The following is a 24,612-nucleotide window of genomic DNA, read 5'->3' as shown; positions in this document are numbered from 1 at the left end:
ATTGCTTAAAGGTTTTTTCTTTTCCTGAAAACCTAGAGTTTTGAGGTGGAAGATTTTCCTTGGTGTAACTTTAAGAATTGTACCATAAAGAATGGAAGAAAAATATATCTCAAAGGCAAAAATACATTTCAAAAAAAAAATTTGAGGGATAATCATTTTTTAAAACCTGATAAAGCAGATGATAATTCTTAGGTAGAACAGGGTTGAAATGTTCAAATTTAATTTTTGCTATACACAGATGATATGGTACATTTGGTCTTAGCATCCTTATTACTTGCATATATTGGTTTATTTCTATGAAAAGATATTTAATTATAAATAATAAAACTTTAATTACAGAAGGAAGTGAGCTCAAAGGGACTTCAAGAAATATGTACACTGTTGAGCAGAAGGTAATATATGCTCCTTACCAAATCACACTAAATAATCCTTTTATAATAAATATGGTACTTGTACCTACTTTAAGAGAAATTCATCATTCTCTACTCCAAGTGTGAAATAATATGTGGGATGGTCTTGCCAAAATTGCTTATTGTGACTCTTTGAAAACTTACTTTGTGTTTTCAAATATATGAAGAATACTTAAGCTCACACATGGGACTGGGCTATCATATCTGAGCCACAAATATCAGAGATCTTATCTAGCATCAAGCTTTATTAACAATTTCAATTATACAAGCAATCAAGAGGCACAGGTCAAGTAGGGTACACTCTAGGGAATTTTGTTGGCTTTGTAGGTCCTCTCTTTTCAGATCACATAGGTACTGAATAAGTGAGGCCTCTACATGAGGTTTGAGGGTCATCTCACACAGTGAGGAGTGTTTAGGTTGTGACACATCACCATTTTATAACCTCAGAGTTCTATACCTCGCGTGACCTTTTCCAGGAAGTTATAAAGCCATAGATTCTAGGTATGTTTGCCATAAGCAATCCTAAATCAAGGATATACAATTAAGAGCATTCCATAGATAAAAATTCCACTGCTAGCAAATATCATTAAACCATTTACCAGGAGCAAGTTTGACAAATATTTCTGTTAAGGGGTCACATAGTTTAGGTTTTGCAGGTCAAGAGGCAAAATCGAGGATATTATGTAGTTCTTATATAGCAAAAGAAAAATACATTTTCACAAAATTTTTATTCACAAAATTGAAAATATACTAATGATAATTGAATACAACTTTTTGTATGACAATTCTAATGAGAATAGAATTTTTAAAACTAAGATCTTGTTTAATTGGGGTTCAAAGTTTACCTTACCATCAAAATCATTTGCAGGTGTTCATTGTCAATGCTGACCTGCAATGAGATTTTATAAATTCCAGATCTGAAAATGTCTTTTACACCAATAGTTGCTGTCATATGCTGATATTAATCCATGAGTTTGTAATTTTCTTAATTGAGGTAAAATTCACTATTTTAATCATTTCAATTGTATGTCTTTTAGTATATTCACAGTATTGCACAATTATGCTAGGAAAGATAGGATTCAGTAGGCAGAGAGGGAAAGGTTACAACCTGAGGTCCCTGAGTGGGGAAAAACACATTTAAAATTTTTTTTTTCAACGTTTATTTATTTTTGGGACAGAGAGAGACAGAGCATGAACGGGGGAGGGGCAGAGAGAGAGGGAGACACAGAATCAGAAACAGGCTCCAGGCTCTGAGCCATCAGCCCAGAGCCTGACGCGGGGCTCGAACTCACGGACCGCGAGATCGTGACCTGGCTGAAGTCGGACGCTTAACCGACTGCGCCACCCAGGCGCCCCAAAAAACACATTTTAAAACATTTCTTCTGGGAATGTCTGACCTCAAGCAAATTCCCTCAGCTGTAAGTTTCCTCTTAAGAATGTAACAGATACAACCGACTCCCCCTTCAGGTTCCCCTAAGGAATTTGACAATGACAGTACATAACTAAAGGGCTCCTGGGTGGCTCAGTCAGTTAAGCATCCAACTCTTGATTTCGGCTCAGGTCATGATCTCACAGTTCAATGGGTTTGAGCCCTGTATTAGGCTCTCTTCTGACAGTATGGAGCCTCCTTGGCATTCTCTCTCCATCTCTCTGCTTGGGATGCTCTCTCTCTTCTCTTTCTGCCCCTCACCTGCTCCCTTGTGCACTCCTTCTCTCTCTCAAAAATAAACAAAATACCTAATACAAAATGCCTAACTAAAATAAATAAACCATAAAACTTATGTTATATGAAGGATGGTATAACCATAATCTGACTCCTCACACAATGAAGTCGAGCCAATCAGGAATGAACAACCCACCACCTAGTTATCATGCCATTAAGGGTAGAACCTGAAAAGGAACAAGGGAGAAAGGAAAAGGGAGGTGACCAAAACCTTATAAAACAAGGGACCTATAGTAGGCAAGGGACTATAGTGGGAGGGTATTCACTTTCAAATGTCCCCTCTCTGCAAAGAGAGCTTTCATAATATTCTTATTTATACTTATATAGGTAAGATATTCTTAGTTAGGATGTTCTTAATCTTATACTCTAATAAACTTTTGCCTGCTGTTCATTTTATTTTGTGTCTACTTCTTCATTCTTCGAAGCAGCAAGAAAACAAATCCCGGGTATTGAGTTAAAAAAAATCATGTAACACAATCATCCCCAAGATAGTTCATACCTCCCAATATAAGCAAATAATTTTAATTGAGGATATTCATCTCCTAGTAGACTTTAAAAAAAAATTTTTTTTTAATGTTTATTTATTTCTGAGACAGAGAGAGACAGAGCATGAGTGGAGGAGGGGCAGAGAGAGAGGGAGACACGGAAACTGAAGCAGGCTCCAGGCTCCCAGCTGTCGCACAGTGCCCGATGCGGGGCTTGAACTCATGAACTGTGAGATCATGACCTGAGCCGAAGTTGGTCACTCAACCGACTGAGCCACCCAGGTGCCCCTCCTAGTAGACTTTTATAGAATTCTACTAAATTCTTTTGATATTTGCCTTTAGTGTGTGACTCCATTGCAACAATTAATTACTTCCAATTAAAGGTTAGGTGGAAGCTCCTCGTTGCACAGTTAAATGTATTTTGAAATAGGTTTTTGCATTTCTTTGCATTTTCTTTGCATTCATTGAAGTCTGAGACACAATACTGGAACTGTAATTTGAACTGGAAAATTACACCTTGTGTAAATCTGAATGGGGATGAAGATCTCAATACTTGTTTTAACTTATGGCAGCAGGGGAAGTATATAAAGTAGCTGGAGACATTACGTATGAGTGACATATTTGTTGTTATTGAAATGAATTTACCTGAGTGTAAGTTTTGCATGTAAGTACATGTTTTGTCTTACAATTTTGTCTTGTAGTTTATTAACAAATTCATTAAGAAACATTAAGTCTGCAGCAAAAGCTAATTTCCATTAGCCATTCAGGATTCCAAAAGCCATTCAGCCTTCCATAGGAGTGGTTGAGGGCAGTTCTCATTCACAAAAAATTTCAGTCTTGGCCCTGAATTCAAACATTTGCAGTGAAACTTCACCATTGCTAAGGTTACTGAAATGCTGTACAGCAGGGCAAGTTAGAATATTCAACTTCTACTTCTGAAAAAACTCATGGAACTGATGATGGCCAAGTCCACAAGAATGAAATTCACCATTGACACTATTGGTTCAATAATGATAATGATATTTTCAGAAATTGCAAAATGATCTTAAAATTATAAGAAAATGCAAGAGATTGGGAATGGCAAAACAATCTTGAAAAAGAAGAAACTTGGAATATGCTCACTTTCCAATCATAAATCTTACTACAAAGCTACAGTAATCAAGACAGTGTGGTACTGGGGCACCTGAGTGGCTCAGTCGGTTGAGCATCCATCTGACTCTTGGTTTCAGCTCAGGTCATAATCTCACAGTTTCATGGTTTGAGCATTGGGTCAGGCTCCACGCTGACAGTGTGGAGCCTGCTTGGGATTCTCTGTCTCCCTCTCTCTCTGCCCCTCCCCTATTCATGCCGTCTCTTTCTTAAAGTAAATAAATCAACTTAAAAAAAAAGTGTGGTACTGGCATAAGGATGGACATATAAGTCATTAGAGTAGAATTGAGAATCCTGAAATAAACCTTTTACATCTATGGTCAATTGATTTTTTTTTTTTCAACGTTTACTTATTTTTGGGACAGAGAGAGACAGAGCATTAACGGGCGAGGGGCAGAGAGAGAGGGAGACACAGAATCGGAAACAGGCTCCAGGCTCCGAGCCATCAGCCCAGAGCCCGACGCGGGGCTCGAACTCACGGACCGCGAGATCGTGACCTGGCTGAAGTCGGACGCTTAACCGACTGCGCCACTCAGGCGCCCCTATGGTCAATTGATTTTTGACAAGGACGCAAAGACAATTAAATGTGGAAAGAAGAGTCTTTGCAACAAAAGATACTGGAACAACTAAAAATTCATATGCAAAAGAGCGCATCTTACCTCACACAATACACACAAATTAATTCAAAATTTACATTTAGATCATAGACCTAAAAGTAAGAACTAAAACTATAAACTCTTAGTAGCAAACACAGGAGTAAATTTTGTGATCTTGGGTTAACCAATGATTTTATAAATGTGACAACAAAACCATTATCTTCACCATCTTGATGAGACCATCAAGAAAGTAAAAAAGGCAACCCATGCAATGGAAGAAAATATTTGAAAATAGATCTCATAAGGGGCTTGTATACAGGATACATAAATAACTCTTACAATGCATTTATAAAGAGACAACTCAGTTTTTTAAACGGGCAAAGGATTTAAACAGGCATCACTTCAAGGAATATATACAAATAGCCAATAATCACACAAAAAAGATGCCCAATGTCATTAATCATTACAGAAATGCTCATAAAAACTATGATGAGATGTCCCTTCATACCCACTAAGATGGCTATAATAAAGACAGCAAATAATAAGTGTTGGAAATTGGAACCCTTATACACTGCTCGTGGGATTGCAAAATGGTGCAGGCATTTTTCAAAAGTCTGGCAATTCCCCCCAAATTTAAACATTGAGTCATCCTGTAACACATCAATTCTACTCCTAAGTATATACCCAAGAGAAATAAAAAACATATATCCACACAAAAACTTGTATCCAAAAGTGCATAGCTATATTATTCATAATAGCTAAAAAGTTAAAAACAAAAAACAAATGTCTATCAACTTATGAAGAAATAGATAAAATGTAGCATATCCCTATAGTGAAATATTATTAGGCAATAAGAAATAAAGTTCTGATGCTACAACATGTATGACCCTTGGAAACATGCAAAGTAGAAGACACCAGTCACAAAAGATCACACATTATGTGATTCCATTTATATGAAATCTCAAGAATAGTCAAATTTATAGGGACAGAAAATAGGTTAATGGGTTCTTAGGGATAAGAGATTGTGGCAAGGAAGGAGATATGATTGCTAATGCATGTAAGAATACCCTTTCATGTAGAGAGAACAAAAATGTTTCTTAAAAATTGGATTGTGGTGATGGTTGTGCAGCTCTGTGAATATACAAATAATATTGAATTGTAAACTTCAACTGGGTAAATTGTAAGGTATGTAAATAATATTTTAATAAAGCTATCTTAAAAAGCATGGAATACGTTCAAAATATTTTCTGTGAAGTACCTGCTGATAAATTATAAAATGAATGACAGTAGCTTTAAACACCTTATATTTTCACAAGTTTTGTAAATTTTTCCAGTGAAACGTTTTTCTGTTGCACACACATTTCTACCACCATCAATTGTAACACATCTTAGTAGATTCCACTTCAGGTTGTACTGAATCATTGTTTTCCCAGCCTCTTTGAAAATATTCTCTCCTGCGGTTGTTTCACAAAGACTATTTATAGAGGCTAATTTGTCAGTCACTCTAAATTCAGCAATTCCTCCCAAATAAACAAGAACAACTGAGCAATATCAGTAGCCTCTGTTGAAATCATCAAGTGCCAAGAAAAACTCAGTCATTTGCCTTGTTTTTATTTTTTTTTAATTAAAACAATTCTTTGTGTGTGTGTGTGTGTGTGTGTGAGAGAGAGAGAGAAAGAGAGAGAGCATGAGTGGGGGAGGGGCAGAGAGAGAGGGAGACACAGAATCTGAACCAGGCTCCAAGCTGTCAACACAGAGCCTGACGCTGGGCTTGAACTCACGGACTGCGAGATCATGACCTGAGCCAAAGTTGGACACCCAACCAACTGAGCCACCCAGGAGCCCCTTATTTGCCTTGATTTTAAATTGATTATTATGTTGTCCCCAATGTTCTCAGTTTTTTGAACAACTGTTTTTTGCTGGAAGTCTAATGGTCTTAAGTAAGTTTATTTTCTGGGCACATGTCTTCAGCTACTGGCATGATCTGTAAATGGTTTTCCTTGCTTGGCTAACAAATGAACCACTCAGAAACTTATTTTGGTTGCATTTTCACTTCATTTTGTTTCATTTGATTGTTTAGTAAGCTCTATGCCAAATGTGGGGCTTAAACTCATGACCCCAAGACCAAGAGCTGCATGTTCTATTGACTGAACCAGACAGGAACCCCCCATTTCTTACTTTTGTGAAGAAATTCTACTGGGATGAGATATTTCATTTTACATTTTCTAATTTTTCTGACTGTTGCTGTCTTGTGAATTGTGAATATTGGGACGAATGCTTAGTTTGGTAACATTGACATATATCATGTTCTTTTAGCACACCTATGGTGTCACTGTATCATAAATGCAATGCTTTGCCCAATTTGATGACAAAATAATCCACACCCCACTCTGCTTTAAAAGCATGAAACACCTGGGGGGTGCTGGGTGCCTCAGTTGGTTAAGTGTCTGATTTGGGCTCAGGTCATGTTCTCATGGTTCCTAAGTTCAAGCCCCTCCTCCGGCTCACTGCTGTCAGATCCTCTGTCTCCCTTTCTCTTTGCCCCTCCCCCACTCATTCTGCCCCCCTCCCCCAAAAATAAATAAGCATTTAAAAAAAAGCATGTAATACTTGGGGCGCCTGGGTAGCTCAGTCAGTTAAGCATCAGATTCTTGATTTCTGCTCAGGTCATGATCTCACAGTGGTTAGATTAAGCGCTGCTTAGGGCTCTGCACTGAGTGTGGAGCTTGCTTAAGCTTCTCTCTCTTCTCCCTCTGTCCTTCCACCACTTGTTCTCTCTCTCTCTCTCTCTCTCTCTCTCTCTCTCTCTCTGTCTCTCAAAAAGAAAAAAACTGAAATGCATTTTTCTCTCTTTTTCTTTTTTGACATGATTGTCATTCACTGGTAATAAAAAATAAATAAAATAAAATGCCTTGGTATGACAATATGCATGACACTAAAACACTGTGAAGTTATTGTAACTGCATTACTGTGATTTGTGGGGTACTGAGCAGCAGTACAAAATGATGAGATTGCCTCGTATAGTTTCTGTCACAACAACTCAACTCTGTCCTCATAGCATGAAAGCAGCCGTAACAATACGTAAACATGTAAGTGTGGATATGTTCCAATAAAACTATTTATGAACACTGAAACTTTAATTTTATATGATTTTCACATATTACGATATGTTATGCTTATCTTGATTTTTTTCAACGATGTAAAAATGTAAAAAGCATTCTTAGCTTACAGGCTGTACAAAAATAGGTGGCGAGCAGATGAGCATTAGTTTGCTGAACGCCATAGGGGCTCAGTTACAGTATTTAAATGCAGTTTAAACCGTGTCACCTGCTTTCTTTTCTTCCATCTTCACTTCTTTTCCTGTAGAACAAGCCAGCTGCTTTAACTTTTCTCTCCTCAGTGCCTTACTTCACTGTACATTATTACTAATAAATTAAGATCAGTACTTGAGAGACATAATACGTACATAGAAGATCCTACGGCAAATTGTTATTATTTGATAAAACTGAATTTTGCCAGATATAACTGATACAGACCTGTTAAGTATCATTTAGTGATGGTAACGGATATCAGACTCCGAGGTCACTGGGGTTGAGGATAACTCCAGGGTGGAGGGAGGGGGAATGGGGAGTTACTGTTTAATGGGTATAGACTTTCAGTTTTGTAAGATGAAGAGTTCTGGAGATGGATGGTGGTGATGATTACACGACAATGTGAATGTATTTAATGCCTCTGAATTATATACCTTAAAATGGTTAAGATGGTAAAGTTTATGTTATGTGTTGTAAACACAATAAGAAAATTGGAGAAAATTAGTTTACAAAAACGTTGCTTTTGTAATAACCTTACCTGTAATAAAATTTTCTCCTGCTAATATGATTTTTTTATATATAATTTATTGTCAAATTGGTTTCCATGCAACACCCAGTGCTCATCCCAACAGGTGCCCTCCTCAATGCCCATCACCCACTTTCCCCTCTACCCCACCTCCCATCAACCCTCAGTTTATTCTCAGTTTTTAAGAGTCTCTTATAGTTTGCCTCCTTCCCTCTCTGTAACTTTTGTCCCCCCCTTCCCCTCCCCCCTGGTCTTCTGTTAAGTTTCTCAGGATCCACATATGAGTGAAAACATATGGTATTTGTCTTTCTCTGTATGACTTATTTCACTTAGCATAATACTCTCCAGTTCCATCCACATTGCTACAAATGGCCAGATTTCATTCGTTCTCATTGCCAAGTAGTATTCCATTGTATATATAAACCACATCTTTTTATCCATTTGTCAGTTGATCGACATTTAGGCTCTTTCCATAATTTGGCTATTGTTGAGAGTGCTGCTATAAACATTGGGGTACAAGTACCCCTATGCCTCAGCACTCCCGTATCCCTTGGGTAAATTCCTAGCAGTGCTATTGCTGGGTCATAGGGTAGATCTATTTTTAATTTTTTGAGGAACCTCCACACTGTTTTCCAGGGTGGCTGCAGCAGTTTGCATTCCCACCAACAGTGCAAGAGGTTTCCCGTTTCTCGACATCCTCTCCAGCATCTATAGTTTCCTGATTTGTTCATTTTAGCCACTCTGGTGTGAAGTGATATCTCAGTGTGGTTTTGATTTGTATTTCCCTGATGATGAGCAACATTGAGCATCTTTTCATGTGCCTGTTGGCCACCTGGATGTCTTCTTTAGAAAAGTGTTTATTCATGTTTTCTGCCCATTTCTTCACTGCATTATCTGATTTTCAGGTGTGGAGTTTGGTGAGTTCTTTATAGATTTTAGATACTAGCCCTTTATCTGATATGCCATTTGCAAATATCTTTTTCCATTCTGTCAATTGCCTTTTAGTTTTGTTGATTGTTTCCTTTGCAGCGCAGAAGCTTTTTATCTTGATGACGTCCCAATAGTTCATTTTTGCTTTTAATTCCCTTGCCTTTGGAGATGTGTCAAGTAAGAAATTGCTGCAGCTGAGGTCAGAGAGGTTTTCTCCTGCTTTCTCCTTTAGGGTTTTGATGGTTTCCTGTCTCACATTCAGGTCCTTCATCCATTTTGAGTTTATTTTTGTCAATGGTCTAAGAAAGTGGTCTAGTTTCATTCTTCTGCATGTTGCTGTCCAGTTCTCCCAGCACTTTGTTAAAGAGACTGTCTTTTTTCCATTGGATATTCTTTCCTGCTTTGTCAAAGATTAGTTGGCCATACATTTGTGATCCAATTCTGGAGTCTCTGTTCTATTCCATTGGTCTATGTGTCTGTTTTTGTGCCAATACCATACTATCTTGATAATTACAGCTTTGTAGTAGAGGCTAAAGTCTGGGATTGTGATGCCTCGTGCTTTGGTTTTCTTCTTCAATATTATTTTGGCTATTCAGGGTCTTTTGTGGTTCCATACAAATTTTAGGATTGCTTTTTCTAGCTTCGAGAAGAATGCTGGTGCAACTTTCATTGGGATTGCTTTGAATGTGTAGATCGCTTTGGGTAGTATTGGCATTTTAACAATATTTATTCTTCCAATCCATGAGCATGGAATGTTTTTCCATTTCTTTGTATCTTCTTCAATTTCCTTCATAAGCTTTCTATAGTTTTCAGCATACAGAGCTTTTACATCTTTGGTTAGGTTTATTCCTAGGTATTTTATGCTTCTTGGTGCAATTGTGAATGGGATTGGTTTCTTTATTTGTCTTTCTGTTGCTTCATTATTGGTGTATAAAAATGCAACTGATTTCTGTACATTGATTTTGTATCCTGCGACTTTGCTGAATTCATGTATCAGTTCTAGCAGACTTTTGCTGGAGTGTATTGGTAATATGATTTAGTTAAAAAGTAAATCCTCAAGTTTCCTCAAAAACACACAATTCTTTCAAGACCAACCAGAAGGGACATATCAAACCTCTTTTAGAATGACTACTTTTCAGGAGACTTCAGGCCAATATTCTGTTACACCATCTACAAACAGATGATTCAATGTTTATATTACCTGCCAATTAGCAAGTTCAGAAGGAATATTGTGAATTTGGTATTAAGTACTCTTAGTTCCTGATAGTAGAAGATTCACCTAGTAGTTATCTGCCCTTCTTTATTTTTTATTTTTTGTTAGAAGAAATCATTTCATTAATTCCCTATATAGTACATGTAGAATGTGAAATTAAACATAAGCACAGCCATGAGTACACCTATGATATGTGGTTGGTTGAACAATATAAGTCAGTGGCTTTCAACCTTTTCTGGAGGCTTTACATTTTGTTCTGGGAAACAAACACACAAAATTAAAAGAAAATTTCATGAAACATTCTCACCCTTACTATATGTGATACACTCTCTCCATTTCTAGTCTATTTACTATATTGTTTTATTTTTAAAAGTGCTGATCATAGCGTATTAAATTGATTTCACAGCTCACTAATAGGTTATAGCTCATAGTATGAAAAACAATGTTTTAAGCAACATCCAAATTATGAAAAACATACTATCTACAAAATGAGACATAGAGAAAGGGTAGCTTTATAACTAAAGAAAGCAAATGAAGTTAATAAAAATATAAACTCTTAATGCATTTAGGTTTACTTTTAATAAGTTGATATAGTTAATATCGGAATTCAAAAGGCAAAAGCCCACCTCTGAAATTGTAATAAACAAAAGTCACCATATTTAAGAAAAATAGATGAATATCAAAATATAATTCAATGTAATTCTCATTGGCCTTTGAATCACAATATAAATTCTCTATTATGAGCTGAATAAAAAATGTGAAAGCAAGTACAGCACTATAGTAAAGCCTAATTGCCCTTACATAATTTTCAAAAGTTTCAGATTGTTTTCTATACATATCAGTTTTGGAATGTTCAGACATAAAATGTCCTTTGCACTACCCAGGTCAGAATACGGGCTGAAGAGTTCCCTCTAAATGAGTTCCAAAGTTCCAAGAAGATGGTGCCAACATAATTCTAAATATTCACAGGTCAGTTTAATGTTCTCTGTGAAATGGGCTCTCAGTTTCAACTCAGCCTCTAGTAAAGTGGGACATAGGGGAGGAAGATCCATAGTATTTTTAGAAAATTATATATATGCTAGAGGAAGAGAAATCAAGATCAGAATGGCTTCTCCTGCAATACCCACAACACTCTAGGAGCAAAACTGGGGCTTGTATGACTTTCTCATCAAAGTGCTCTTGATTTCTGCATAGAAATTACTAGGTTGTACTAATGTCCAATAGGGAACTTTTCAACTCACTCTTTTTACTCCTTCCATTTCCAAAGAACATCTAACCCATTTTCAATTTCCAAGTTATTCCAGCAATATCCTGATTAAAAAGATGATCAATATACTTTAGGATGATTCAGCAACACAGCCAAACTATAATGACATTACTTAGACTAGACTGAAGACTACGTGTGAGCCTAGGAAATGTAAAATATGTTTGAAGGACTATATACCTGAAACATTTTTAACTTTCCATGATGGGAAAAGAAAAAGACAATCTTACAGGCCCAGGGTTTGCAGAAATACTTTTAATAAAACTAATTTAACTAGTAAGCAGTGATACCATGCAAAGGCATCTATGTAATCACTATCTAGGAAAGAAATTAATTTTGGTCACCCTACTGCCCTATATGACATCCTGCCCTATATGACATTTCTCCAATCCTGTCTCCTTCATTTAATAACAATAAAAATACAGCTAACATTTACTGAGTGCTTACTATACATAAGGTACTGTGCTAGCATTTTACCTCTACTATCTCATTTAATTCTCATAGTAGTTCTCTAGGATATGTACAATTATAATTCATACTTGACAGATGAGGAAACTGGGTTTCTAGTGGACCCTGACAACCACTCCTAATTGCTAACTCGTAAGCAGGCTAAAGAAGGTCTCTAGAGCCAGAACTTAGAAACTAATCATCAAATCACCTTGCAAAAGATTCCGTTAACTCCAGTAACTAGGTTTTTTGCTTTCTTCGCTTGACTAAGTCCCTTAAAGTGTCCTCCTTGCTGAAGTTTCTGCTTTGTAGTCCCATTCCCTGAGAGACAAGTCTTGACCTGCTTCTTAGGACTGTAGTCCTGCTCAGACACAAGTTCCGGAGACCCTCCCTTTATCCCTCCATCTCCCTTCTCTAGCCATCTCTATTCTGCTGCCTAATTAGGAAGCTAACCTGTTTGGGCTTCTTATCCTCTTCCCAGTTGGATTTAGCCAGTGGGGTGTCCAAGCAGGAGATCAAAGGGAAGGAGGACAAAGAGTCAAAGAGAATTTAACCTCTTGCCTCCTTTCTTATGGGGTTATCTCAGACTTTTATAGTAGCTTTGTCTATATGATCTTCTCCTTTCATATTGGAATACCATTTCTTTTCCTTTCCCTTTGAGCCTATGTCTGTAAACATTTCCATTATGACTAACCCTGGGGTACAGCATTGTTCCTCTTGGTTTCCCCACACCCAGCTGTTATGGTCTGAATGGGTGCCCTCCACATACACTCTCCCCCCACCCAAATTTGTATTTTGAAATCCTACCCCACTTAGGTCACGGTATCAGGTGATGGGGCCTTTGGGAGGTGATTAGGTTATGATGGGGGAGCACTCCTGAATGGAATTAGTGCTCTCATATAAAAGGCTTCAGAGAGATCCTTATCCCTTCTACCAAGTGAGAAGTCAGCAGTCTGCATCTTGGAAGAGGGTCTCACTAGAACCTGACCATGTTGGCCCTCTGATCTTGGACTTCCAGCCTCCAGAAGTTGGGGAAATAAATTTCCATTGTCTCTGTAAGTTACCCAGTCTCTGGTATTCTGTTATAGCAGCCTGAATGGACTGACACTAGCCATCCACATTAGCTTCATCATCTATACTAGAGTTTCTCTGTTTCTCTTGATCTGGCAAGAGAGCCAGATGCTAAATGATCCAGCTTTTGTCTTACCTGAAGTTAGATAGCTTACTTTCATCTTAATGTGTTTAGGAAGAAGACTTTTATAGCAGAGAGGTATTAGCACAGAAACCAGAGGCTGGGAATGGTGGAAGACAATCTTTACCTCCTCTACAATGTTACTTATCCCTATCAATTGTCTATGAAAAGCTTGTAGCCATGCATGGAGTTATTTGAAAGCCTGCACAAGAAAGTATATGCAAAACTTAAAAGGACTCTGGACAAGGCTTCCTGTGGCTCCAGGGTCTCCAAAATCTCTAGGAAACATCAGTTTTTGTGAGAAGTTGTGACTATTTTTCTGTTACCATCTTCCCTGCACATCCACCAACCCTTGGTATTTATGTGACTTTTCTCCATTTATCAGAAACAGATGCAGAGTTAAGCATAAAGGAAAGTAAATCAATTAAAAGTTACATTTTAGAATAACTGTAAGTCATGTAAATCATCTTTCATTTCACATTTTTTTGATTAATGCAGAACATTCTATTCATCTTGAAAGTTGAGGGCAAGATGAGATCATTATGCTTTTTACTTCAAGAAATCATATTCTAGAACATTAAATTTTAGACCAATTTCTAAAATTCACAAAATGTAATAATTCTGATGCAAGAATAAATGTCTATGCATAAAAATCAGGAGTGATTCAACTTTCAAATATTAATTTATCATATCAATTATAACATGAAAGGACAAAGTAATTTCTCTTTGAAATATCTGCCCCATTATACCCTATATTAATATCATATATTAATGAAATAACTGGTTAGCATTTACAATGTCTCTATTAATTTTTTACTTTTATGGTCTCAAAAGTTGAGGTCTAAACATAATTAATATGCTGAGTCACATACTTGAGATAATTTACTTAATAAATCACCTTAAGTGGTTTGCCCCCTCATCTGCTACCAATAACTTTCTCATCCTAATATTTTTTCATACCACGTTAAAGCAACATTAAAATTAAAAAAATGATCACCTACATTTCACACTTTTTATTATTTCCCTACCTCCTATGTATAGGTCATTAGAAAAATGCATTCATCTGTCTTTACAACTTACAGTATTTTTCTATCAATAAATTCATAGAATGATAAAAAGGGAAGGAAATATAAAGGGCCATGTCACCTCTGTTACTTGTATTGCCAAACCTGGGTGTGGGCAGCCATAGGGCAAGTCAGGACTAGGAAGTTAGTTAAGGGTGGAGAATACAAGTCTTGATCAAAGAAGGAAGTCCAAGGAAATGGAATGGATCTACTCAATCCAGCTAAAGTCTAGAGAGCTATATAAAAGCAAGGAAGGGTAGATGGGTACAGTGAGTTCAAAGCATGGAAGTCAACTTCAAGGTTCAAGAGTGTCAAAGATTGAGAGGAACAGGGGGCTCAATGGTGGTGGCATTTTGGGACAATGTTGTGAATCCAGGATTCTGAATTCCAGGAGAGAAATTGCTCAAACAGCCAAGGGGGGGGACAGAACCTCAGGAAGATGTTCATCCTATTCACAGCAAGAGGGGGAAGACTAAACATCCTCCTACCAAAGGATAGAAAGCTGACTGAAATACCTTTTCTGTTTTTTTGTTTTTGTTTTTGTTTTTTTTTGGTAGAGGTAAAGTCTTGCTACGTATGTCATTTGAGAGAGTTTTCCAGTCTGAATCTCTTCTAAATATATTAGATAATAAAGCAGTGTCACATAAGTGGTCACAAACACAGGACCTAGAATCAATCAAACTGTCTGGATCCATAACCATAGATCCAATACTTACTAACCATGTCACATGTCTGTGCCTGTCTCCCCATCTGTGAAAAGGTGATAATAACAGTATTATGTCTCATAAAACCATTATGAGACTATATGTTAGGTATATTAATAGCATATTTATTAATTTATTTATTTAGTTTAGTTTATTAATAGTAGCATTTTTATTCTTAATTGAAGGAAAAAGACCCAGATCCTCTTCATACAGCTTAGATTACACATAAAGTGTGTGTGTGTTTGGTGAGTGGTGGCTTACAAGGGGCAGCAGTGGGGGAGGCATTAAGAAACATAGTTAATTAACTTGGATGCCTATGAACTATATGAGACAAACCACAATCTTACTTAAAAGTATAAAGAAAAATTATTAGACCAATCCCCCCCCCTTTTTTTAAGTAGGCTCCACAGCCAATGTGGGGCTTAAACTCAAGACCCAAGAGTCACATGCTCCACCCACTGAGCCAAACAGGTGCCCCTTTTATGAAAGACAGAAAGATGGTCTCTAATAGAGGCCCTTTTCCAAAGTGGGACTCTGCTTGGCCCCCCAAGCCTGTTTAGCTTTCTGGAGGTGCTGATTTGAATTTACCCAATGATGAGGCAATGAAATGGTAATTTTCAATAAAAGAAGTCTTGCTAGACTGAAGGATAGAGGAAATACTCTAGGAAAATCCCTCAAAGGGGAGGAGAAGATCTCTTGTGTGCTGGGAAACAGCTGATATACTGCTGGAGTATCTGGCTGGCCCTCATTCATCTGAGTTGGGTTAGCCTAAGGACAGTCAGATGAGAGAAAGGGTAGCTTTCCAAATCTAACTGGGAGGAATTCCTTCAGGGGAAGGGCTGCAGTGGCAGGGAGGCAGTGTAAATGAAAAGCATGCAACAGCAACCCAATGGTTTTTGAAGTGCTGGAGAATCATGGCACTTGCTGGCTGTGTGATCTTGGTGGAAATTCTGTTCTCTATGCCTCAAGGTCCTTATCTATAAAATACAGATGAGTAGTACCTATCCATTGTTGCTGTGAAGATTAAATGAGTAAATATATGTAAAGAAACATTTAGCAGAAGTATTAGCTACTTACTAAAACAACTTGGTTGTCCACCCCAGGACAGCCATTCAGTAATGCAAAAGTCCAGGACATGTTGTCTCATGCCCTTTGAGTGAGAGGAACAGATGAATAAGATTGGACCAACCAACTACCAGGGTGCTGCTGGTGGTGTCTCTTAATCCAGGCACTGAAACCCAGACTTCAACAGCTCACAGAAGGCAGACCACCAGGGGGTCTGGTACACTAACTGCAGTCCTATCGTGTCTTCTCAAGGTGGATTCCTGCCTTGTTTCAAATGGACACAAAAAGCAATTGTGCTTACTTGCAAAGAATAGTGCCTACTAGACTCAGAGCGGGCTGGGACACTTAAGTAAGTAATGGCATCAGTTCAAAGTCTGTGTGGAACACATAAATGTGTCACTAAACCCTTCACAGTCTAGAGGGTCAGAAGGGAACCTGGAGGAAATAGAACCAGCCAGACTGAGAGATCAGAACACCCCTGGAAACTGGGCCTGTCCACTGGAATGAGAAAGTCAAATGATGAAATAACCAGCCTCGTGATGTGGCAGAATGGGATCACAGTGATGAGACATTGGGCCAAGTGTTCTGAAAATATGGTGATGTTGGGGGGGCAGGGGAGTCAAAGTTCATAAGCATGGCAAATGTGGGAAGCTAGACGTATGAGTAGATGGAGCTGAGTGCTTGGTATGGACAGGCAGTCTTCTATACCAAATGAAGGATTATCCTTGTTGGATTGAGGGCCCCAGTTACCAAGTTTCCACAGAAGGAAGAATGTTGAAAGGCCTCAAAGATTGTGGGTTGAGGCAGGATTTGGTAAGAGTAATTGCTACATTCACCAGGATGTCTAGGAATAGTTTTGGGGAGCTGGATACTAAGTCCTTCTGCCTTTCTTTTAAGCCTTAAGACTATGGAGATCCTTGCAGACCCTGAGCTCAGAACTAAATTCTAGGACCAGTGTTTTTGGCTCAGAATAGACTTATCTATCCAAACATCTAGCTATAAATTGGGATACTTAACTGGCCTGAAGACAGCTCCGGAATCAAGTTAGCCCTTCTTTCCATGATAGAGGTCTATGGAAGTGGTCCTAGATAGTTAACCCAGTCTTCCCTTTCAGTGTTAGAACTGGCATCTCAATGAAAATTACCTTAGGGAACTCACTTGCCTCTTTCCTAACCTGTTCAAAGTTGTAAGAGGACAGGAAACTCACAGCAGATCATGTCCAGTTAGTCTCAGGGTGGACAGCATTTGCCTGCATTTGGGAGATGTCCCTGAAATTTTATAGGTTAGAGTTGAGAGTTTCCTCAACTCATCCTAGACTGACAGTGTTTATGACACTTCTCCCAGTCTCAGGGGAGGTACTTAGGTGATGCTAATGTCGATGAAACGAGAGAATCATTTGATACTGCAGAAACGTGGTATCTGTATGGTTCTGATGATTCTCTCTCTCTCCCTCCCTCTCTTTTCCTTCCTCTCTCCCCTCCCTCCTCTTCTTCCCTCCTTTCCTTCCTTTCTCTTTCTATCTCTCATCTCTCTCTCCTTAATAACTCTTTAAGAACCTGATGAAAACTATGGATCATGGTCCCTAAAAGGGACCCACATTTTTATGCATAATTTCAGGACCCTAGAAGTCTGTTTATGAATTCCAGATTAAGAACTCCTGCAGCAGATAGGACCAGCAAGAATAGGCTTTAGTTTCTTGGCTTTCTTCATTGAAATGCAAACTTTACTATATTCTAATATGGTGTGTTTGCTGTTTTGTTTCCCTATTTTACTCCAGAAAGTGTGTCGAGGTTAATCAAGACATTTTAAGATACACTTTTCTTTCTGTTCTAGATCTGTGGGATGTCATTATATTGGGATAATTTCAATAACCTGTGGAATTGTGTGTCACTGAAAACAGTTTTTCTAATCATCAGTTACTCATTAAAGTTCTCTGTTCTTCTAGAGTGTATTACGCTACATGAAATAAGTCAGTCAGAGAAAGATAAGTATCATATGATTCACGCATATGTGGAATTTAAGAAATGAAACAGGTGAACATAGGGGAAGGGAACGAAAAATAAGATAAAAAGTGAAGGAGGCAAACCATAAGAGACTCTTAAATACAGAGAACAAACTGAGGGTTGCTGGAGGGGAGGTGGGTGGGGGATGGGCTAAATGGGTGATGGGCATTAAGGAGGGCACTTGTTTGGATGAGCACTGGGTGTTATATGTAAGTGACGAATCATTAAATTCTACTCCTGAAACCAATACTACATTATATGTTAACTAGCTTGGATTTAAATAAAATTTAAAAATAAAAAAAAAATGGAAAAAAAAAGTTCTCTGTTCTTCTTGGGATATTTGTTACCTCTGCTTAGTGACATTATTCTTTCTGGCTATCAGCATGCTGATGAATTAGCATATAAATTATTAGAACAAAATATTTAATGCAAAAAGGCTACAAAATATTATTATAAGAAATGGAGGAAATTTAGCTGGAAATGTTGCTATCATTTCATTAAGATAATATGGGATTTTATGCAGAAACATTAGTCAAGATTTTATTCATCTCAAGGCACCTGGGTGGCTCAGTTGGTTAAGTGACCTACTTCGGCTCAGGTCATGATCTCATGGTTCCTGAGTTTGAGCCCTGTATCAGGCTCTGTGCTGACAGCTCAGAGCCTGGAGCCTGCTTTAGATTCTGTGTCTCCCTCTCTCTCTCTGTCCTTCCCTCACTATCTCTCCCTCCCTCCTCCCCTCCCTCTCTCTCTGTGTCTCAAAAATAAATAACATTTGAAAAGATTTTATCATTGCATATTTACTATGCAACTATAAACCTCCTATCTTACTTTTTTTCTTCTTTCACTTGAGAATGCAGTACAAATGCTTGTATCTTATATGACAAGCCTTACCTTGGAACTCGAAGGCACTAACTTCAGCTTTCAAACTTGCTTTGTAAATTGCCCTTACTTAGAAATGGTGGAAATATTTTACACTCTCTGAATAGTAATGAACAATGCTGCTCAGTGATTTATAACTCTAAGAGCTTTATGATTTGATTTATGAACAGCTCTCAAATTTTCCATTGGCAGTTCATACAACTATGAGTAAATTTTCTGGCCAAATGACTTAGTATTTTGCTGCATGACTAATCCCACACTCAATGTTAGAAACTACATAAACGAATTCTATTTGCTTGTGGATAATAAATGATTACTTTCCAAAAACTGTCTGCAAAGCATTCTAGAGTAGATGAATTCAATTACACTGACATTTTTAAAAAAACTCTCAGACTCCGTAGACTTTTTTTTGAGAAATCTGTAACGTTCACAAAAAATAACTCCCCCCCCCATGCCCCAACAGCATTATTCTAGATTCTGTAACCCACAGGACAATAAATCCTAATTAGGCTCTAAAATTCCTAAAATGTCACAAGAACAATTTGGAATGATTCACTTGAAATATTTTCTCTTACAATGATGCCTGTAAGTTATTTCAAAAGTTTTTATTATGGCAAGATGAGTCCTTTCCCATGTACTGAAAATAATATTTGATATTACTGCAAATAATAATTTTTCCTTCATAAACACAAATTTTAAAAAGACATCCACCCACATGATGGCTCCCTTGATTCTGGTGGCTAGAAATTGCCTCCAAGATTACATTAGATGATGTAGGGTCTTCTAGAAAATGAAGCTCCTTTACCTTTCAACACAAGAACATGTGCTTTGTTGGCACAGGTCTTGGTCTCACTCTGTCATGAAAAGCCATTTGTGAATAAATAGGTGATACAACACATTGCCTCAGATACCTCTCAATTTTCCTTTTATGTCATTTAAATTCTTTTTTTAATTTTAAAAAATGTTTATTTTTGAGAGAGAGAGAGAGAGAGAGAGAGAGAGAGAGAGAGAGAGAGAGAGAACGCACAGGAAGGGGAAGGGCAGAGAGAGAGGGAGACACAGAACCCAAAGCAGGCTCCAGGCTCTGAGCTGTCAGCACAGAGCCCCACATGGGGCTCAGACCCACAAACTGTGAGATTATAACCTGAGCCTAAGTCAGATACTCACTGACTGAGCCACCAAGGCTCTCCTATGCCACTTAAATTCTGAGAGTAAAAAGCTTCACCAGTCCAAACTCAATATGATCCATTTCTAAAACTTTGTTGCTAGAGCCATTCTTACCTACACTTTTTGTTTCCAAAGGGGTCATATTTTTATGTAGTGTCATTGTGTGATTATCAGTTGGGTAATACACTCACTTCCATTTAAGTTGTAATAAAAGCTTACAGATAACCTGGGCTACATTCCAAGACATTCCTTATCTTTGTCTAAAAAAAAAAATCACTCTCCTAGTTTGAGTGTTAGTAGTCAGGGATGGTGGGGAGACCATGGGCAGGGAGCCATCCTAACCAGTCAGGGTGAGTGTTAACTGCAGAGTCAAAAGCAGCTGGAGAGCAGAAAGAACCCATGGGGGTGGGGGTGGGGAGAAGACTGCAGGTAAGTTAAAACAAACAGCTAAACCACACCTGGCTAGAAGAATGCCTTCTTCCCTCCTCTCTTTAACTCTCAATTTCCCCTCCCTCTGTTGGTTCCATTTCTCAGGTTCCCTGGAAACTTTTTTAGATACCCCTATCCTGATCAAAAAAACAAAACAGAAACAAAACAAAAAACAAACAAAACCCAAAAAACCATTACTCAGCCTTTAATCCAGCTCTCTCTACTTGTCCCTTTTAGATGAATTAACTTTTAGAGTTAGAATTTAAGTTTTCTGGTTAAATTTCTCCAAAGATTGTGGACAGAGGTTCTCTACTGTTTTCACCTCCTACTCCCTCTTCAACATGTTGATGTTTGGTTTTAACCTCTCCCACCACAATGAATCAGTACTCTGGAAGGTCACCTCATCACCAGTCCTCAGTCCTTGCACACCTTCCCCTCCCATTTGTGCCTCTGTTCTAGTGTGCCACTAAATTGGAACACTTCCTACTCTGGCTTCCGTGGACTTGCCTTCTGCTGTCCTCTGCAGTCCACAAATGAAAGTTGTCTCCAAAGTTCTGGTTCCAAAGTTCTGGTTTCCTAGTTCCTCTTCCTTAGTCATTTTGTCCGTCATGACCTCAACTGTAATTTATGTTCATGACTCCCAGTCTGTCTCTGGTTCTGACTTTTCTACCCATGTTTCCGTGGGCTTGTTGGATAATTTTACATGGACATTCTGGTGCCTCTATCTCAATGGGTCTAAGATTCAGTTTGTCCTCTTTTCCTACAGAACTGTCCTACCACCCTAGCTCAAAGGTCGAGTCATCGTCATTCCTCCCTTTCTCTAAGTTGGTCACCACAAAGCTTAGGGTGGAGCCTCCTTTTCTTCCTGATGCTTCTCCTGACCCATGAATTAGGAATTTGTGCCACAACTTCCCATCTCTTAGAGAAGTACCACAGAGCTTCTATCTTTATTAAAGTCCGTTACTCACTCTTACTTTGGGAGGCAAATGACTCAGTGATGGGGGAAGTTGAGGAGGGCCTTCCAGTTGATATATGAAAGGTCCCCTTCTCACATATGGTCCTGTCTCTTGTTCACTAATGCTGCAAACCTCAAGAGTGGGAGAGTGTCACGCTCTTTTTGGCCTCTGGTCTCCTGGTAAGAAGTAGAATCCTAGTGCCCTAGTGTTGGGAAGGCCTGTAGTTCTTCAGCTGTGACTGGATGGGTGTGCAGAGTTAGGAGAAAAGAAATAAGATATCTCATTTTGGCCTTGAATCTAAGCCATGTTCTTCAATCTGACTTTACTCTGAATAAAGTTAATATTTTTGTTTCCTTTTGGCTCCTCATGTGTGTTCTCAATCCAATTTGGCTGAGAATCCAAAGGGAAGAAGGGCTGCGTGATAGGTCATCTTCTACATTCCTGACACCAAACACTCCTATTTTTATCAACTCATTTGTCTTCTCTTGGGTGACCGTGCTAACTCACTATCATAAAAAGTCAAAATATTATATATACTTTTCCATCTTGATTGCTCATTTCTTCATATGAAACATTGACCAAGGACCTTCCTCCTCCATTCCTACCGCCAAACCTTAATCTTTTTGTGACTTTGATACAATGTCAATTATTCTTTGTAATGAAAACCTAGCAGAAAGAAAATATATGAATTCTATTAAATTAACTTCCAAAAAGGATTGATTGGCTAATTTAATATTTATTAAATTCCACAATGCATTAGCATTACATAAACACACAGAAAGAAGAAATTAATATGCCATTATTTGGAGATGGAAATGATAAATTAGCAACAAATCAGAAAACAATGGAACCTAAATACTAAATTCTATCAATGATCTGGTTTCCTTATTATTAGTATCCTTGAGGTAACTGATGTAAAGAACAGACACAAATGCATCTAAAAAGAAATATCTATAATCCTACTGCACGCAGTTAAAGCATTTGTCTGCCAAGAGAGATAAATGATGTTCTTGTGTATACTTGAAACTTATAAATGGCTGCAGCAAGACACAGGATGATAACAATTGTGCTAAAGTAATAGCTCAGAAAACCATAATTGCTATTTAGTTGCTTTTTGTTGTTAAAAATGCAGAGTTTGGAGCAAATTGGTTACTATGCTGTGTTTGTGGTCTTAGACATGTTTCAAGGATATTTAGACCATTTTAGCTCACTCACAAATTTTAGTCAGTGAGAAGTATCAAAGTAAAACTGACCTTTCTAAATTCTATTAGTCATTTCTCCCAATGTTTGCAAAAGGTTAGTTCATTTTTGTTGTTGTTTTAAATTACTCTACTGGGCCACTGGGAGTCAATGCAGTAAAGAATTCTTCCTTTCCTGATGTGCCACACATTGTGGACAGTCTTCAGTACTCCTGCACAATGGACAGGAGTACAATCTCTCACTGCAGTGGGCTGCGGTATCAGGAGACCTTTGAGCAATGTGAACATGAGACTATCCTACCTGTCAGACCGCGAGTGCCAGGGGCCTCTGAAGCCTATCCTGACTTGTAGTATATAGCCTATTCTCTGACATTCGACATTCCCATATACAGCATCTTATACAGCATCTGCAAGCAAGGTCTTTGCATCTTCAAACCCAAACGACCGAATGTGATACAACATGTCAACAACTTGACTGTTTATTTTGTTTTAGGAAACATGTTGTACATAAGAACATTTAATCTGTGGTTTCCCACGTTTATGAATCTGGCATTTAGGAAATGCATTAGCCAATGCCTTTTGGAATTTCCTTTAATGCTTACACATGGTAACGTGTTCTAGGCCTTAAGAACATCAATGGTTAAGCTTTTATGCAGAGTTGCACTGTTGATTTTGTATAGTTAGAAAACAATACTGATTTTAAATTCCTACACGCAAATAAAACAAGTATTGTCATCTATTCTTTGAATGCTTTTCAGAATTTTACAAATTACTTTTCTATGACAATTTCTTCAGTGTCTCAAATGTTCCAAAGTAAGAGTCCACCTTTGTAGTTATTAGAAACTCCACAAATGCAGTAATATGTTACTTTATGTCACTATAATTGCAGTTGCCTTATGCGGGTAAATAAAACAAAACAAGTTAAAAACAGCCCCCCACAGGAAACGCCTGCATTGCCTAGGGTGCAGCTTAAGGCGGTATAGCGAGCGCTGGGCCTGCCAAGGCCAACCGATGCCGCAGACTGCAGCCGCAGCGGCGTCCGGGCCAGGTGGCGGTGGCTGTCCGCAGAAAGGCACACTGCAGCGCTCCCGCCACACCTTCTGCGTTGGCATTGCACCAGCGACCACTGTAAAATCTCCCGGCATCAACAATATACTTTTTGCTGGTTATGAAGAAAGGGGAGGGGGCCGGAGGGAATGTGTTCATTTTGAGTGTGACAGATCATTATTTCCTCACACTCCCTGAAATATTTCTCCTCAAAATATTTACAAGCCAATCTCCAACTTCCTTTATCTGCCAGGTCTCTAAATCTTAAATTGCCTCTCTCTCCAAACGCACTAGATGAGTCAGGGCTTGACGGTAAATGCACGGAAGTGCCCGTTTCTCGGCTGCGAAATAGCACCTAGATTGGGGGTGTCACAGTTCACGTCTGCAGACCGGAGCGTTCTACCGGGGAGCGCTCCCACTTTAGAGAGGCTTGGAGAGGGTGGGCCTCCCGTTCTTGGAAAACCCCAATTCCCAGGGAAGGCCCTTCCCGGCATTCACGCTTCAGCGTGCGAGGAACCCCCCGCAAGCAATAGCTCACCCGGCTGCATCCTCCAAAGCCCCAACCTCGGGGCGGGGCGCGGGGAGGTGGGAGGTGGGGGTAGCACCGCCTGCAGGCTCCCGCCAGCGCCTCACGGTTTTCCCCCTGGCTCCTTGGCGCCCCCTGTCGCCGGGCTCCCCAGCCGTTCGGCCCAGGGAGGCTGGATAGGTGGAAGCCCCAGGTGTCGGGGAGCGGAGAGGCGCGCGATCTGTGCACCCGCGGACCGCGCGGACTGGCGGGCGGCCCCGCGGGAGGGCGCTGGGCGCTCAGGCCCGGGCGCAGCCCGCGGCCGCCGCCGAAGCCGCCGCAGCCATG

General features: G+C 38.9%; 1 protein-coding gene across 2 annotated transcripts in view; it reads right to left on the bottom strand.

Moving 5' to 3' along the window:
• The window catches only part of BEND6 (BEN domain containing 6), a 64,703-nt gene extending 40,097 nt beyond the window's left edge, over positions 1-24,606 (bottom strand). Inside the window, exon 1 of one of the 2 annotated variants that reach the window (XM_040473834.1) lies at positions 24,298-24,606. The gene's annotated coding sequence lies outside the window, so the exon portion shown is untranslated. The remainder of the gene's footprint in view (positions 1-24,297) is intronic. The other variant, XM_040473835.1, reaches the window with a different exon arrangement.
• Between the last annotated feature and the right edge of the window lie 6 nt (positions 24,607-24,612).

This window comes from Herpailurus yagouaroundi, unplaced genomic scaffold, assembly GCF_014898765.1.
Source record: "Herpailurus yagouaroundi ecotype Mexico unplaced genomic scaffold, PumYag 139, whole genome shotgun sequence".
Classification (NCBI taxonomy): Eukaryota; Metazoa; Chordata; class Mammalia; order Carnivora; family Felidae; genus Herpailurus; species Herpailurus yagouaroundi.
This window is presented reverse-complemented; position numbering and strand designations above follow the sequence as displayed.